Genomic DNA, 13,202 nt, shown 5'->3' with positions numbered 1-13,202 from the left:
TGAAGAATTTTCCTTCCAAATAGTACCTCCATTTTTCGAGGGCCCACACGACTACCAAACATTCTTGCTCGGTGGTCGTGTAATTTCTTTCTGCCGGGTTTAAAGTACGACTGGCAAATGCCAGGACCTCCTCAGTGCCCAGTCCTGTTTGCTGCACGAGAACAGCTCCTAAGCCAACCTCACTTGCATCAGTGTAGATGACAAATGGTAAATTCAAATTAGGATGTCCCAACACCGGTGGAGACACAGGGAGCTGTTTCAGAGCTTGGAAGGAAGTTTGACATTCCAAGTCCAAAGGAATTTGACACCTTTCCTTTGTAAGGCATTCAGGGGTTCAGCCACTTGAGAGAAGTGTGGTACAAACCTATGATACCAACCAGCCATGCCTAAAAATCTCTGGACTTCATTTATGTTCTTTGGCACAGGACAATCTTGGACTGCTCTGGTTTTCTCTGGATCTGCCTTAATTCCTGTAGCAGTCACAATGTGTCCAAGAAACTTCAGAGAAGTACGGAAGAAATGTGTTTTCTTTATATTAACAGTCAGGTTTTTATCAGTTTTTTCAGCATCAACATGCAAGGTGAGAGTATCCATAGTGTTTTTCAGCTCTTCAACTTCAGTAAACAAGGTGTCTTTTAGACTCTGGTATTGTGTTCTGGTCATTTCACTCACTTGCGGAAGAGTCAGAGTGTCCATAAATCCAGTTAATCCTAATGAGGGTTGAGATGAAGATGATTTTGGGGGTCTGAGATCAAAACTTCCTTTTTGGTTTGAAAAAGAAAAAACAACAACAAATAGTTCACAAATTGACCCACCACAAAACTACAAAAAAGAAACAAAATTATTCCAAATCACAAAATCAGTAGTAATTCCAACAATTTAATGCATATAGTTCCAATAATCAATAAGGGAGAACATATATAAATACATTTCCCCCTGATGAAAAAACAGTCAAAAGTCAAGTCACTTGAAAACAGTCATCAGAACTGGCCTAGTATTGTACTCACGACTCTGTTTACTTTTAATAGTCTGGTCCACGTTTTGCTGAAACTTCCCAGACGTTAGTATACAGGCTGGAGGCTCCCAATCCATCAATTTCGCCCAGGTTTTAGAACTGCTCACTCGTACTGTTAGCCCTGCAGCGTCTAAACGACCATCCGCTAGTAACACAATGACATGTGGATATCATGCTTTCCTTTAAATGATCCAGAGCGCGATTGATTAGAACGCAGATTGTACACTTTTGCCGCAGATAAAACAATAAACCGCGGGAGTCTTCGAGCGGAGCTCCGCAAGGTGCACTCACTGGCTTGACTTCCGCCAGCCGCTTCAACTTGCTTGAGCAGCGCACGTCATCCAGGGCTGCGTTCAGCCCCGACAAAACTTTGCATTTTAACGTTTTTTAAACAGAAACGGTGGTGCGTTGAACACACTGTTCTGATGACGCAAGAGTTGCAACTATGGCATCTGAGAAGGCCATTCTTTGTGTTCTTTGTGAAGAATTTTCGGAGCCATCTATTTAGCCTCACATTCTGACTTTATTTGTAGTTCATATGGAATACCCTGTATTTTCTTTCTCATTTTTTAGGAAAAGCACTTAATTACCATTGTTTATTTCTATACCAAATGTCATACACTTGCAATGGATACTCTAATATCCTCAGTTGTTGCGAATACCGAGCTGCAACGAACACATTTGTACATTATTTTCCTTGAAGCCATTGTCTGAGTTCACTTTAATACCGCGTGCTTTATATACATGTTGCTGCTGATTGGACTGCAGTTCTGACACACCCACCAAACAAGAGAAAACGCATCTCAAACCCTGTTGCACACCGATGCACGCCGTTTCCAGGAAACATGACGTTCAACATGGAAACCGTACATGCCCCAGATAAAAGGCTTGTTTGAGATGCGCCTCGCCTCGCTTGAAATGTAAGCGAGAGTAGGCGGCTTGAGTGAGGGGAGGAGTTAAAAAAGTGCAGGCAAGCTGGACAGATCTCTCTTTTCGTAGTGGATCTGACACCTGTGAGATCAAAGATGGAAATCGCTGGATTCACGCTTGTGCACAGTGTTGCTAATAAACTGGATGTAATTCAAGTTTTGTTCCTTTTATATGAATGAATAAAATGAACAAGACCCATTTAATTACATACCAAAGACGTGTTTATCAATTTATTTTTCTTTAATACAGACATGTGTTTTTATTTATTAGATTTTTTTTTAATAAAAATTAAATTACATAAACCAAAGAGATCGCACTGTCAGATAGTTTGGGAATATTCAGACATAACATAAAACACAAAACATGATATTAGAGTATTAAAAACAAACATTTTAAAAGAGAACATTACAACACAGTTGTTTAAACCAATGAGCATTAAGCTGTGTCGTCAGCAAGTCGTTTCCCATCATGCTTTTGGTCAGCACAGTCGGTGGAGAGCAACTGCGCTCGACTGCAGAATCCGACACATGCACCTTGCGCTCGCGAGAGATTTTTGACATACGTCAGCATGACATCAGAGCAAGGCGGACGTCACTCGGACACATTTCTAACCGGCATGCATCTCGCGCTGATCACCGGTGATCAGTTCTGCGCAGATTTTGCTCATCTCAAACAAGCCTAAAGGTAACTGGGCCGTCCCCCAAGACGTCACCATCTTCATCGTTATCCTATGACGACCGCAGATTCACATACTATATACACGTCACTTCGATTCCCATGGATAATGAACTCGGATCATTTTATAAATTAAAAATGACTAATAACTAGGATAAATAAACATTTTATTGCTTAATTCATGATGACATCGTCACAATTTATGCATGTTTGAATTTGTTATTCTGTAGCGTATGCAGCAAAAATATCTACGATAAATTGGTGGTTTATTCTTAAACCAATCAGCGAGCTCGAATAGTGGAAGCATAGTAACAGTTTAATATTTATTTTTTGTTATTTAATTATATATATGAAATGATGTTATGTTATGACTTAGACATTTATACATATATTAACAATATTATTTATTTTAATAGTAATTGGCGGCCCGCCTGCAATACCACAGGCCGCGCACCACAGGTTGAAAACCACTGCTTTAGACCTATTCGCCTAGGCTTGTTATCCCAGATACTGACTTTTCTAGACAGTAGAAATATGATTTGGGAATAAATATGGGTAAACATTTAAATAAATATAAAAATTCAGGAAGAATGTTCATTTTAATTGCATTTTACTTTACTATTAGTGAGAGATGAAGGAGTTTCCATGATAAACGTTTTAATAAAGGGCTAAAATTAGCTTTAAACAAGTCACTTTATTAAACAAGTCAACTCTTTCAATTCAATTCAAGTTTATTTGTATAGCTCTTTTTACAATAAAATCGTTACAAAGCAACTTTACCGAAAATTATGTTTCTACAACATTTAGTAGTAGCTTATAAGTCGTGACTCAGTTTGTGCACGTATGACAGGATTTTTAGAAAAATTAATAGAAGACGTAGTCAGCCAGACGATGAACATTATTAATAATTATTATATGATGCAGTCACACTTGTAGCAATATTTGTTAGTTCTGTTTGTTGATTCAGGGCTAGCATCATCTGAGGTCCTCTGAGGGTCAGCATCATCTCTTCTCAGGTGTTCTCGATCCAGACTGGAGCTTCCTAGTTACCACGGGATGTAAATCATAGAAACTCTTAAGTACCGAAATTGGTTATTAACAACTCTGAACTGGATATCTGAATATGAGATACTAAATGCAGCAGAATTCAATGGGAATAATTCACTCCCAGCTAACAATTTTTGGTTCCCAGAACGTTAGTTTTTGGTTCCCAGAACGTTCTCAGAACGTTAGTTTTTGGTTCCCAGAACGTTATTTTTTATGGTTTGTTTTTGGTTAGCCAGGAAAGTTTTCTTAACGTTCTCAGAACGTTAGTTTTTGGTTCCCAGAACGTTCTCAGAACGTTAGTTTTTGGTTCCCAGAACGTTAGTTTTTGGTTCCCAGAAAGTTTTCTGAATGTTAGTGTTTGGTTCCCAGAACGTTAGTTTTTATGGTTTGTTTTTAGTTTGCCAGGAAAGTTTTCTTAACGTTCTCAGAACGTTAGTTTATGGTTCCCAGAATGGTCTCAGAACGTTAGTGTTTGGTTCCCAGAACGTTCTCAGAACGTTAGTTTTTGGTTCCCAGAAAGTTTTCTGAATGTTAGTGTTTGGTTCCCAGAACGTTAGTTTTTATGGTTTGTTTTTAGTTTGCCAGGAAAGTTTTCTTAACGTTCTCAGAACGTTAGTTTTTGGTTCCCAGAACGTTATTTTTTATGGTTTGTTTTTGGTTTGCCAGGAGTTTTATTAATCCCAGAACGTTATTTCTAGCATTCAACTAACAATTTAATTTACTTTAATAACATACGACTGTATAGAAATAATCAGCTTACAGTCCATTGTTTTGTCATTTTTTAACTGTTGATTAAAAAAATAATAATACAAACACAATCATTGGGTTGTAGGCTGAGCATCACATTCAAAACATGGCAGAAAGCGAAACAAAATCAAACTACTTCAAAAATTTTATTATTAGTGTAATTGTAGATCCTGCACTCTTCCATCTTCACAACAGTCATCTGTAAATATAACAAAGAATAGTAATATTATAACAAATAAAAGTGATATTCTTGTTTCATTCAGTCATTGCCATTGCCTAGTACCTCAATTATAACGTAATAACAGTTTACCGCTAGATGTCACTGTTGAAGAGGGTATTCAAAGGCGCGTTTGTTGTAAAATATAGATGTCAGCGAGCAGCGAGATAAAAATTAGCGATAGATGCCATTTACACAAAGTAGGCTACATTAACTGCAAATAGCAATTGATTATTTACGCTAAAAGGGTTTTTGCAACAAGGTCGTTTACCTGACTGTCGGACCATTTCCCGCTGACACAGGGACATAATACGTACACTACGTACGCTGGCAGCGATCAACCATGATGAGAGGGAACCCGGCATGTTTGATGAAGAAAGCTGTTCAAAAGCTGTTGCCCAGCTGTTCAACTCAGACACAGAAGATGAGGACTTTGATGGATCTGTGGGAGAAGATTGATTAAAAAATAATGTGAGTGTATTGTTAAATAGTAGAATAAAGTTCAACTAAACTCACTGTTTTGAGACTGTGCCTTATAATCCAGTGCAACTTATGGTGCAGAAAATACGGTAGACAGGAGAGTAGATTAACTTCGGTGGACTTAAAATTTGAAAAATGTTGTAAAAAGACGTGTGACATCTTTTATTTTGCGCTTCAATTAAATATGAATCAATCGGTTCATGTGTGCTGCTTGAACTGAGGCACTACAGCGATCTGTAACACATTAAATCAGCACAAAACACTATTTATTGTTTGAATTTCTTAAAAAAGAAAAAAAGAAAAAAGGGGGGCCAAATTTAAAAGCTGAACACTTGTTTCATACCAGAAGTGACCTTCTCTGTCTTCTTCTGTCTGTGTGTTGTCAGTTTCCTCTTTGGTCCACAATGTATATTTCGCTGTGTGTGAACAAGGTGTGTACTGTGAGAGCAGCATGGCTTGTCAGACATAGCTACAGTATTTAAGGAGGGACGCTTGTTTTGCGAAGGGTCAGTTGATTGCTATGATCAAAGCTGATTTTTCAGCATCATTACTTCAGTCTTAAGTGTCATATGATCCTCCAGAAATCATTATATATGCTGCCAAAATAAACACTTCTGATAAATATGAATGTTAAAAAAACAGCGCTGTTTTATATTTGTGTAAACCGTTTATAACAGCATAGAGTTTATTTATTTATTTTAAAGCTTGATTCTTATATAGACCCCAGACTTCTAAATGGTAATGTAGACTACATTTTTAAAAATAAATTCATATTTTTATTCAGCATGGACACATTAAATTAATCAAAAGTTAGTGTCAAGAAGAATTTTCTATTAGCAAAGAATTCTCTCTCTCTTTCTCTCATATATATATTGAGCAGCACAACTGTTTTCAACATTGATAATAATCAGAAATGTTTCTTGAGCAGTAAATCATCATATTAAAATGATTTCTGAAGATCATGTGACACTGAAGACTGGAGGAATGATGCTGAAAATACAGCTGCACATCACAGGAATAAGTTACATTTCACCAAAAACTGCTATTTTTAAATTGTAATATTATTTCAGAAATTGGTAAGGATAGCATTAGCGTATGTTTGGGGTAAACCTGCTAGTCATATGGATCAGTGTGCCTTGGAGATGTTGTTGGACAGGAGGTTTGCTCATCATGGGATGCAGAAGATCATCAAGCACTAGAAGAATATAGAAATATAACAAGCAATCTGTCACAGAGACAACAATATTCAGTATACAACGACAGTTTTATCTAAATAAACCAAGCAACTAGAAATGTAGAAAATAGAAAGAATATGTATTTAATAAATATCCTGAACAGTTTTTATCAATATTTGTTTATCATTAGACTAGATCAAAATGCGTTTGAACTGTGACTCTGATGTAATGACGTCACTGATTAACGGTAACGTTAGTGTATATTTAGGTTAAATAAATAAGAAAGCCTATTTTCAATCATCCATTGAAAAATGACCAGAAAATATTTTACAGAACTGTCAATGCCTCTCATCTACACATACATGTGTTATTAAAATCCCAAACTCTTCATAAAAGCTTAGTCAATGGAGTTAGCATGTTACCTCCTCTGATAAAGGTTCAGATGCTCACGGACTTGTTCGAAAACACTTAACCATTTCTATGAAGTAAATTCAACAGATGCTGGTCAAATACAAGCAAAAGAGATGTCAGGAACAGTGGCATATGATATTTGTGCAATTTTAATTTACTAAACTTACCGAAATCAGTGAAAACAGCAGCGAGACACGGAGCGTGCAGCTTGCCAGTGTTGTCGACCGCCCGTTTCCATGCCAACTCCCTCAGCTCCAGGGTTTGAATCTGAATGAACGCGCTCCAATGTTCAGCGCGCGCTCATTAAAACACGCAGAATTTACAGTAACACTCAATCCCCGATTAGCTCATTACAAAATCGGCTGTGTGCTCACAGTGTGTGTGTGTGTGTTCACTGCGTGTGTGCATTTCGGATGGGTTAAATGCAGAGCACAATCTGAGTATGGGTCACCATACTTGGCTGAATGTCACTTCACTTTCAAATTTGGTTTGTTTTCAGCTGCTATGAAAGGTTACATTTTTAGCGTGTTTTATCAGTTTATTGTAATTTCAAATCGCTTACATTGTATGTCTTATGAATTTCTGCAGCAACTCAGTTAACCAAAAATAACCTGCAGGGAACGTTCTAGAAACGTTCTCTTTAGGTTATAAAAAAAGCCAAAAAAAAAAAAAACCTGCAGGGAACGTTCTGGGAACATTCTCTTTAGGTTATAAAAAAATGCCAATAAATAACCTGCAGGGAACGTTCTGGGAACGTTCTCTTTAGGTTATAAAAAATTGCCAATAAATAACCTTGAGGGAACGTTCCCAGAACGTTCTCTTTAGGTTATAAAAAATGCCAATAAATAACCTGCAGGGAACGTTCTGGGAACGTTCTCTTTAGGTTATAAAAAAATGCCAATAAATAACCTGCAGGGAACGTTCTGGGAACGCTCTCTTTAGGTTATAAAAAATTGCCAATAAATAACCTTGAGGGAACGTTCCCAGAACATTCTCTTTAGGTTATAAAAAAATGCCAATAAATAACCTGAAGGGAACGTTCCCAGAACGTTCTCTTTAGGGTACTAAAAAACAACCAATAGAGAACGTTCCCAGAACGTTCTTATTTGGTTCCCCCAAAAAACCAAACGGGAACGTTAGGGGAACGTTCTGTGTTAACTATAGAGAAATTCAACTTATAACCTGAAAAAGTACTAAATGAGTTCAGTATTAAAATTACTTGAGGGATTGAGACAAGGGGGTTGGATATTGTCAGGAGATCGGCGATGACCCAGAGGTGAAAGAAGTTTGCACCGTTTATTCAGTCCAAAAGATAAAACACAAACAGACTGCCAGGTGCAGTAAAGAGGACACGCTGCAGCTGGAGAATTTTGGATTATACAGTTGCTTCCCGAGTCACAGATCCTCGACTGAAATCCCAGACAGCAACATAGTGTTGGCCCAGATCCGGCCCACATCTGGCCCGCATGAAATCCATGTGGGCCAGATGTGGGCCAGACCTGGGCCGAAACTGCTTGCTGTCTGGGATGCAGCCCAACTGGGATGAAGCTCAAGCCGGCAGAGACGGTCCAGGCTGGCAGATAGTGGCAACCACGTCTGTAGACTCGGCATAGCATACCAGGACAGCAAATACACGGTCGGATTCTGGAGTGGGACTGGGACTCAGACTCTAAATAATAGCTGCTAGCACACATACAAACCGTGCAAAGCGAGAGGGCGAGAAGCGCATCACACTCACATCAAATAATTCCCAGACACAGACAACAACAAAGAACAGGGAGAAGTAGGCAGCGCAATCAGTGCGAAGACACAGAACAGGTGCGTGCACGAGTGCACGAACACCAGCGGTAACAGGGAACAGCTGAACCCAATGCGAGAAAACAATAGGGGAGAAATAGGCTGCATTTACACTGCAGGTCTTGATGTCCAAATCCGATTTTCTGACTATATCCAATTTTTTTGACGACTCACTTACATCATCTTTTAAAAGTGTCCCGTATCCGATTTGTGCATTTACACTATACACTGCTGAAACTACCAAACGTAGACGTTCTGACCCAGAAAAGGAAGTAAAACAGCATGAAATACAATAGATGCAGATGTAAATAAAATTATATAGTGTTTTGCTTTCCACAATATTTTGAAAAGTCAAAAAAAAAAAAAAAAAATCAGCAAAACATTGGTCTCATATGGCGGAGAAAAAAAAGAAGACCCAGATAGCCACTGGACGCTGTAACGGAACAGGGCCGCAACCGCAAAACGATAGAGCCGGGTCTGGCACGCATCCGCCTCACGGACTCGTTCCTGAGTCAAAATGCACATCGGGCCGAAGCCGTTAATGGTCTGTTTTTAGGTGTTGTTGCGGATATGTGCCAGCGCCGATCCAGCACCACCTGATCATCCCGTTACAGATACGTAACGGGTGCGTAAAACGATTCCGCCTACCGGAGCTGTGCCGGATGTGTTACGAATCTGCTTAATTCACCACTGGATTGACCTTTTGCCTTATTTTCGGCATTTTTGTCATACTAAAACAACGTGAACAAAGTTAACAAACACAGAATTAATAACCACGAATTCATATATTTAATTATAAAAAACGAACAACAAAGTCATGAACAAAGTCAACAATTAACACAAAACACAGTCAACAACATACATAGAATGAATGGATAAAAAAACGCACAAGCTATAAACACAACGTGGAAAAAAAAACATGCACTTAAAATCACTAGGTGGGTGCTCTGGCAGCTGTTGCTGTTGCTGCTCCTGCTGCTGACGCGCCAATCTCTCCTGGCGCCCTCCTCTCCAGTCCGCCGAAAGGGCAAACCACCTTATAGCATGCCTCCATATTTCAGCTTCAGCACCTGGAAAACAGCATTACTGATTAGGATGAATGAGACATTTGGATCAGTGCTGGTCCTACATGACGACAAAACAGGCTTTATATTGCATTTGCTCAAAATGAAGATATGCCCATCCTTCTCTGCCTACTTCTATAATGATGTGTGCATTAGTTGATGGAACTGTAATAAAATAATAGCCTAATAATAATTTTAAAAAAAACTGGTCATGTAAAATTGAATAAGACAAATTAACTACACTCAAAAAAATTATTTTTCAGTTTTGTTCACTTTAACTGAACAATTCAGGTTGAATTAATGCCATTTTGGCTATTTTTCAGTTCAACATGATTGTGTTAAACTGACTTAAAACTGTCACTCGTTGGTTTAAAGGGGGGGTGAAATGCTCGTTTTCACTCAATATCCTGTTAATCTTGAGTACATATAGAGTAGTACTGCATCCTTCATAAATCCAAAAAGTCTTTAGTTTTATTATATTCATAAGAGAAAGATAGTCTGTACCGATTTTTCCCGGAAAAACACGACCGGCTGGAGGCGTGACGTGTGGGCGGAGCTAAAGAATCATGAGCGCGAATAGGCTTTCGCGTTGAGAGCATGTGGAAGCTGTGATATTACCGTGAGGGAAAACCCATCATCCAAAACAAACCGTGGCTTACAGTCAGATTCAGCCGTTTATTTATGATCCAGAATCAGATCCAGAGGCTGAAACTGAACGAAAGCAGCATCAGCAACGACTCGCTCCGAGCGGGGCTCGAACCCGGGTCTCTGGCATGGGAGGGGACGCACTAACAAGGAGGCAGAGATATTTGAAGCAGTTTTACTCACCGCCTGCGGTTCCAACACACGATCGTGACCCTTTTTCCTTGGGATTGCACATAAGGATGGCGCCGCAGATGGCTGCTTCAGTGCTTGGCTCTCCAGTGTTTGTGCTGTTTTTGTTCGTTTTTCCTGTTTTTTGTTTAACAAACACGATCAGTTTCACCAGGGATGAACTGCTGAACATTCGGCAGAACACACCACAAGATCTTTTACCGGATTTAAATTATTCAGACGTTTTACTGAACGTTGTTATCGGAGGAGCGGCGGCGCTGATCAAGCGCTTCAAGACGCGCAGACGGGGGAAGCGAGCGGGAGCGCTCGTCAGACTCAGGAAGCACGGATTTCGAACGCCGTTGCCTAGCATCCATCTCGCAAATCTCCGCTCTCTACCCAACAAAACAGCGAACTGCTTCTGCTCTCTCGGACAAATAAGGATTTCTCTCACTCTGCTGCTCTGTGTTTCACGGAAACCTGGCTGAATGACGCCATACCGGACAGCGCGCTCCATCTGCCGGGCTTTCAACTGTTCAGAGCGGATCGCGAATCAGAATCAACTGGGAAATCGCGCGGCGGTGGGACATGCTTTTACATCAATGAACGGTGGTGTACAGATGTAACTGTGTTAAAGAAGATGTGCTGTCCTGATCTAGAAATGCAGTTTGTCAACTGTAAACCGTTCTATTCGCCGCGGGAGTTTCACTCCTTCATTCTGGTCAGTGTTTACATCCCTCCGCAAGCGCATGTGAGCTCAGCTTTACAGAAACTTGCTGATCAGATCACAGACACAGAACAACAACACCCGGACTCTGTTTTAATCATTCTTGGGGACTTTAACAAAGCCAATCTCTCCCGTGAACTGCCAAAATACAGACAGCATGTTACATGTCCCACCAGAGACAGTAATATATTGGATCACTGTTACACCACAATAAAGGATGCATATCACTCTGTTCCATGAGCAGCTTTGGGACGTTCTGATCACTGTCTGGTTCACCTTATACCATCCTACAAGCAAAAACTTAAATCTGCTAAACCTGTAATAAGGACTGTGAAAAGATGGACCAGCGAAACAGAGCAGGATTTACAATCTTGTTTTGACCTCACTGATTGGAGTGTTTTTGAAGCTGCTACCACGGATCTGGACGAACTCACAGAGACCGTAACATCCTATATTAGATTCTGTGAGGATATATGCATTCCTACCAGGACTTATTTAACATTCAACAATGATAAGCCATGGTTTACAGTAAAACTCAGACATCTTCATCAGGTCAAAGAAGATGCCTACAGAAATGGGGACAGGGTCTTGTACAATCAGGCCAGGAACACACTGAACAAAGAGATCAAAGCGGCTAAAAAGACCTACGCTAAAAAGTTGGAAGACCAGTTTACTTCCAACGACTCAACTTCAGTGTGGAGAGGTCTAAGAGCCATCACGAACTACAAGACACCATCCCCTTGCACTGAGGCTAATCAACGACTTGCTAACGACCTGAATGAGTTTTATTGCAGATGTGAAACCCCCATCACCCATTCTGACCATCTCCCTACACAACCATTAACACATCCTGCAATCCCACCCTCCACACCTCCTGCTCTTCAAATCTGTGAAGATGATGTGCGCCAGGTCTTCAAGAAGAACAAAAGAAGAAAAGCACCAGGCCCAGATGGTGTTACACCAGCCTGTCTGAAAATCTGTGCTGACCAGCTGGCCCCCATCTTTTCACAGACCTTCAACAGATCCCTGGAGTTGTGTGAAGTGCCTTCCTGCTTCAAACGCTCCACCATCATCCCCATCCCAAAGAAACCCAAGATAGCAGAACTTAACGACTACAGACCTGTGGCTCTAACGTCTGTCGTCATGAAGTCGTTTGAAAAACTGGTTCTGGCTTATCTGAAGGACATCACTGGATCCTTACTGGACCCCCTCCAGTTTGCTTACCGAGCAAACAGGTCCGTGGATGATGCAATCAACATGGGATTGCACTTCATCCTGCAACATCTGGACAAAACAGGGACTTATGTGAGGATCCTATTTGTGGACTTTAGTTCGGCATTCAACACCATCATCCCAACAGCCCTTCAGACCAAACTGACCCAGCTCTCTGTTCCTAGCTCTATCTGTCAGTGGATCACCAGCTTTCTGACAGATAGGCAACAGTTAGTGAGACTGGGGAAATACACATCAAACAGCTGCTCCACCAACACTGGTGCCCCTCAGGGATGTGTTCTCTCCCCTCTGCTCTTCTCCCTGTACACCAACGACTGCACCTCTAAAGACCCCTCTGTCAAGCTCCTAAAGTTTGCAGACGACACTACAGTCATCAGCCTCATCCAGGACAGTGATGAGTCTGCTTACAGACAAGAGGTTGAGCAGCTGGCTGTCTGGTGCAGTCTTAACAACCTGGAGCTGAACACGCTCAAAACAGTGGAGATGATCATGGACTTCAGGAGAAACCCACCTGCACTTTCCCCACTCACCATCATGAACAGCACTGTGACTGCAGTGGAGTCATTCAGATTCCTGGGAACCACCATCTCTCAGGACCTGAAGTGGGACAATCACATTGACTCCATCGTTAAAAAGGCCCAGCAAAGGTTGTATTTCCTTCGCCAGCTGAGGAAGTTTAACCTGCCACAGGAGCTGCTAAAATAGTTCTACTCGGCCGTCATTGAGTCTGTCCTCTGTACTTCAATAACTGTCTGGTTTGGTTCAGCAATAAAATCAGACATCAGAAGACTACAGAGAACTGTTCGGACAGCTGAAAGGATTATTGGTGCTCCCCTGCCCACCCTTTAAGAACTGTATACATCCAGAGTGA

At 40.6% G+C, this 13,202-nt stretch overlaps 1 long non-coding RNA gene across 2 annotated transcripts; it reads right to left on the bottom strand.

Moving 5' to 3' along the window:
• Window positions 1-4,460: 4,460 nt before the first annotated feature.
• Window positions 4,461-6,945, bottom strand: LOC113039167 (uncharacterized). 2 transcript variants are annotated; one of them, XR_003274887.1, is made up of 6 exons: window positions 6,865-6,945; window positions 6,709-6,764; window positions 6,222-6,306; window positions 5,455-5,527; window positions 4,903-5,073; window positions 4,461-4,613 (listed from the first exon to the last, which is right to left on the bottom strand). It is a non-coding gene; the product is annotated as an uncharacterized LOC113039167 (long non-coding RNA). The 2 variants fall into 2 exon arrangements; XR_003274888.1 differs by having other exon boundaries at window positions 6,709-6,787; window positions 6,865-6,941.
• Window positions 6,946-13,202: the final 6,257 nt, after the last annotated feature.

This window comes from Carassius auratus, chromosome 21 (assembly GCF_003368295.1).
Source record: "Carassius auratus strain Wakin chromosome 21, ASM336829v1, whole genome shotgun sequence".
NCBI classification, from domain to species: domain Eukaryota; kingdom Metazoa; phylum Chordata; class Actinopteri; order Cypriniformes; family Cyprinidae; genus Carassius; species Carassius auratus.
This window is presented reverse-complemented; position numbering and strand designations above follow the sequence as displayed.